The 5631-nt window shown below is 46.0% G+C and overlaps 1 pseudogene across 1 annotated transcript; it reads right to left on the reverse strand.

Moving 5' to 3' along the window:
• Positions 1-213: 213 nt before the first annotated feature.
• On the reverse strand, positions 214-4485 carry LOC147890938 (pentatricopeptide repeat-containing protein At2g39620-like; annotated as a pseudogene). The gene is made up of 2 exons (XR_015542578.1): positions 4321-4485; positions 214-4203 (listed from the first exon to the last, which is right to left on the reverse strand). The product of XR_015542578.1 is annotated as a pentatricopeptide repeat-containing protein At2g39620-like (transcript).
• Between the last annotated feature and the right edge of the window lie 1146 nt (positions 4486-5631).

A 5631-nucleotide genomic window follows, 5' to 3' on the forward strand; every position in this document is an offset into this window, starting at 1 on the left:
CCATCAGGTCTACTGCAGTTGCAAAGTCTATGCTGCCCAGGTTTTCTATAATAGCTCCAACGCACCTTTAGCTTACAGCAACTTCCGATACGCGATGGACAGATTTAAGTCCTTTAGCGCAAACTAGCGTATCAAAATGAAGGATCCCATAAAAGATCGAAAACATTTTGGCCAACAATCATTAGTCTGTCCTTTAGCAGATGCACTCATTCATTCAAGCAAAAATGCTAGAAGTTGAATACATTTACAAAACCTATACATAGCCATGTAACCCTGTTGGCTGCTGATTTCTACTTGGGTAACTGATTGAAACTCAAGGCTCTACATTATTGAAGCTCTGTGATGCTACATCACACTATCACGCAAAACTAGATTGCAGAGTAAGACATGTGCATCTCATCAGCTTCACTGTATCCAGGATTTCTTAGTGTGGTTGATCGGAAGGGCCTCTAGGAGAGATTTCTATGGAAGAATCGACAAAAAAGAATCGAAGCTTTCAAGACTAATGTTTTTACAAAGGCCTCTCCTAATATATCAGATAACCACGATCATCTTCACAGAACCAGGAACTAGAAACAAACAACATGAGGCACCATCTAAAACACACCACCCAAGCATAGAGCTCTTTCAGCTCACCCCCAAGCGCATAGAGGTCATGGGAAAGATCAATGGCCTGACCCTAGTCTGCTAAGTATCTGCATCCCATACCATGGACACCTCCTTCAAAAGGGAGACATTAGACTAACTTGGCTTGCCATGCCTATGGCCAAGATCCACCATCTAGGTACCGATCCGTAAATCCCCTTGGAGCAAGGCCTCACGCCAAGCCTTGGGGCATCACTAAATACATCATGAATGTTTTTTACCCCTTAGACCTTTAGTCCAATTGCTATTCTTTAACCTTTGCTCCACACTAGGCTAACAGCTCAGCACTGTAGGATCTCCTCCACCCCTAAGCCTACCTCTTGGCAACCCATAGTAGCCCGGGATGTAACTATGCACCTTTCTTTGCATCAACAAAATTTGTCTTGTGACACCAATGAAAATTTGGAGCATACCCTTCTTTACTTCTCTTAAAGGAAAGGTCTTCTGGCTTCACATATATCGTTCTGATTTGAGGATGTCTCCCCTATGCAAAATGCATGCACAATGCTACCAACATCAATCCACCAACTCTGTTTTGGCTTCTTCCATACCTTATTCTTTCACTCTCATTGCCTCGACCTGCTCTGATTCCTCCTGCATTTGAGCATCTGCGTAGATATTAGACATCAAGATATAAGCTGAAGCATCCGTTTCATCCAATTGCATCGCATGTTCAAAGGCCAGTCTTCCAAGTTCCACATTACCCCACTTTCGACAAGCACCCAACACAGTATGCCAGACCACAAGGTTTGGATGGAAAGGCATCTTCTTCACCATTGCTATCGCCTCAGTTATTTGGCCTGCACGGCCAAGGAGATCAACCATGCAAGTGTAGTGCTCAATAGTTGGAGCGATGCCATAGGCTTTGCTCATGACATCAAAGTACTTTTGGCCCTTATCCACTAGGCCTGTGTGACTGCATACAGTAAGAACAATTAGGAATGTAACCCCATCTGGCTTAATGCCTTCTCTCATCATTCTCTCAAGCATATGGAATACAAATTCACTTTCCCCTAGCTGGGCATATCCTGCAATAAGTGCAGTCCATGAGACCTCATTTCGAACTGGCAGCTTGTCAAAGACTTCCACTGCTTTTGCAAGCCAGCCACATTTGGCATACATATCCACCAAGGTGTTACCCACAATAAGATCTCTTTCCAGCCCCTTTCCCACAATCTCAGCATGTATTTTTCTGCCCAGGTCTATGGCTCCTATGCTGCCACAAGCTCTCAAGCTACAAACAAATGTGACGGCATCTGGAGGGACCCCCTCCAATTGCATCTGCTCAAAACAATTCAGAGCTTCTTGTCCAAGCCCATAGTCATCATATCCTGCAATAAGTGCAGTCCAGGAGACCTCATTTCGGACTTGCAGCTTGTCAAACACGTCCTGTGCTTTGGCAAGCCAGCCACATTTGGCATACATATCCACCAACGTGTTGCCAACAGTTGGATCCCTTTCCAGCCCCTTTGTCACAATCGCAGCATGTATGTCTCGGCCCTTATCTATGGCTCCAATGGTGCCACAAGCTTTTAAGCTGCAAACAAGTGTGACAGCATCTGGAGAGATACCCTCCAGCTGCATCTGTTCGAAACAGTCAAGTGCTTCCTCACCAAGCCCACACTCTGCATATCCTGTGATTAGTGCAGTCCATGCAACCTCATTTCGGACTTGGATCTTGTCAAACATTTCCCGTGCTTTTGCAAGCCAGCCACATTTGGCATACATATCCACCAAGGCATTGCTAACAATGAGATCTCTTTCCAGCCCCTTCCTAGCGATCTCAGCATGTATTTCTCGGCCCTTGTCTATGGCTCCTATGCTGCCACAAGCTTTCAAGCTGCAAGAAAATGTGACAGCATCTGGAGGGACACCATCCAGTTGCATCTGTTCGAAACAGTTCATGGCTTCCTCACCAAGCCCCTGCTCAGCATATCCTGCAATTAGTGTAGTCCACAAGACTACATCTCGAACTTGCAGCTTGTCAAACACTTCCCGTGCTTTTGCAAGCGATCCACATTTGACATACATGTCCACCAAGGTGCTGCTGACAACAAGATCTCTTTCCATCCCCTTTTTGGCAATGTCAGCATGTACTTCTTGGCCCTTGTCTATCGCTCCTATGCTGCCACAAGCTTTCATGCCGCAAACAAATGTGATAGCATTTGGAGAGACACCTTCCAGTTGCATCTTCTTGAAACAGTGTAGCGCTTCCTCACCAAGCCCATGCTCAACATATCCTGCAATTAGTGCAGTCCATGAGACTACATCTCGAGCTTGCAGCTTGTCAAAAGCCTCCTGTGCTTTTGCAAGCAAGCCACATTTGGCATACATATCCACCAAAGTATTGCCAACATTAACATAACTTTCCAGACCGTTTCTTGCAATGTCAGCATGTATTTCTCGGGCCTTGTCTATGGCTCCGATGCTGCTACATGCCTTCAAGCTACAAACAAATGTGACAGCATTTGGAGAGACGCCCTCACATTGCATCTGTTCAAAACAGTTCAGTGCTTCCTCACCAAGCCCATCCTCAGCATATCCTGAGATTAGTGCATTCCATGAGACTACGTCTCGAACTGGCAGCTTATCAAAGGCTTCCTGTGCTTTTGCAAGCAAGCCACATTTGGCATACATATCCACCAAGGTGCTTCCAATAAACAAATCTCCTTCCAACCCCTTACTAGAAATCTTGGCGTGTATCTCTCGGCCTCTTTCCGCATCCTTCAGCCTAGCACAAGCCTTAAGAAGGGCCACAAAAGTATATTTGCTAGGATGTACAGAATCCTCTTGCATTTTCCGGTACAAGTTGAGGGCATGCTGTGATTCCCCGCATTCAATATAACCCATAATGAGAGAAGTCCAAGAGTACACATTCCGATCAACCAACCTGTTAAAAACTTGTTGAGCATCGCATATACTTCCAACTTCCACCAGCATTGGGACGAGGTAGTTCCCAAGAAATTTATGATCTTCCAGCCCACTTTTGCACATGTAGGCATACAAGCGCTGCGTAGACGCTAGACTTTTTTCTCGTTTGCAGTTCTCCAAGACTTTTGTAAGGTTCTGAATCGAAGGTATCTGGGACATGCGTTCCATCGAGGCAAGTGCCTCTCCTAAACTTTGGGTCTCCCAACCACGCTTCTCTCGCAGTCCTCGTGCTTCAAATCCACTCACCTGCACTCCAGACCTAAACCCAGCCTTGCCACAATCCTTAACCAAGCCACGGTCTTCAGGGTTTGGCCATGCCTGACTAGTGGATGCTTCAACCCTATGAATTCCCTTGCTTCTGGACTCCTGTTTCTCTGCCATGTCGTTAAACCTACCTGGATTGTACCAGCCGTATATCCAAGGCGATTTCTTACAAATCTTTTTTTTTAAATCTGGACACATTGTGTTTGTCTATTGATGAGATTCACAACAGATTCATCAGACTAGCCAATCCACAGTTTAAGCTGTACACATTCAGACTCGTCATCACTTTGCTCTTTCGGTTGTTCCACCAGTGGAAGGGGTCCGTGACCCACTCCTTCCGTAAGCGTGCAGTCCATGAGCTACCTGCGAAGCATGGACCCGATGAAAACAAATTGCTTGGAGTTGGTGTCGAAAATTTCCCGCGATTGCAAAATTAAACCGAACGAAAAGAACTTATGATAAACCAGAGGAGAGCAGTACCCGAGCGCGAGCATTCCTGGACCAAAGGTGCCTCTGAGGAAGCCATCGGAGTGTTACTACACAACAGTCAGGGATCTCCACTCGGAACGACGATAGTAGGACAGCATGCAAATTTCCTCAACCAAGGAGGACGACCCAATGGATTTTCAAATTTCAAACTTGATAATTCAATTGTCGTCAGCAAACTTTTCTCATCCGGCCCCCCCGGCTGCGCATCCACACAGATTGCTTCGGACAGATACACACCGCCAACGTCTGCCGACCAAACCCCGCCCAACCACGATTTTCTACGCCCACACGCACGCATTACACACCAAGCGCTGGATTCTCCTCGTACTCATTCACGATCTTCTCATATTTGGCACTGGTAAGTTCTTGTCAAAGGGTGAAAACACACCCATTGGCTGGAGCTTTGAGCACCCACGCACACGATGTGGAGTCAAGAGTGACACCATGCAAATTTCTTCAAGCAGTTTAGAGAGGATTTCCAAACTCGACAATTTTCTTGAACCAGGATAGAGAAAATTTCCAAACTCGACGATTGAATTGTACGGTCCCACATCAACAAACTTGTCTCATGATTCATGCTATTCAAGAGCATTTTCTTGTCAAGGAAAATGACTTGTTCCCTTTGCAAGAAAATGCAAACAAGGGCTTTTCTCATGCATCGAGGTCCAAGTGGCAGCTCGAGTCTTGACATCTCTGACCTTGAAAGTCAACTAGAGCTTCACCGTCAACCTGCCAACTCGGCCATCTTCCAACCTTAATGGGGACTTGACAAGCTGAGAAGATTGATGTCGATTGGTCGGCTTTATCTTTCCAAAAAGAAGAAGCTCTGATCGAATGGTTGGAATTCACTTCCAACTGCCCCTCGACCTTGACTACTAGATCTTAGGCCGGAAGTGTGTATCCACATCCCAAGGAGTGCTACCCATCCTTTCAAGTGGATACACACCACCAAAGTCTGCCCACCAACCTCTAGGCAACCAAGAATTTCTACGTCCGGCGGGCACACACATTACACACCAAGCGTTGGATTCAGGTCTCCACAAGATTTAGGTCTCCTCGTATTTAGCACTAGTAAGTTCTTGTCAAAGGTGTAAACACACCCATTGACTAGATCTTGAGTACCCAAACTTAGGCAGCCAAGCCTCCCTACCCACGTAGAGGTCGAAGACATGTAGGACGTAGTGTCCCTGGTGGCAGCATTCGAAACATCCATTTTGCTAGTTTTTGTAAGTCCCACTCAGTCAAGTCGAGCGGGCAATATTGGGCGTGTAAAGGACCTTAGTGTATTTTGAACTAGATAAA

The sequence above is a fragment of the Dipteris shenzhenensis genome, chromosome 18 (assembly GCF_047967505.1).
Source record: "Dipteris shenzhenensis isolate YYH24624 ecotype China chromosome 18, Dip_SZ_1.0, whole genome shotgun sequence".
NCBI lineage: Eukaryota > Viridiplantae > Streptophyta > Polypodiopsida > Gleicheniales > Dipteridaceae > Dipteris > Dipteris shenzhenensis.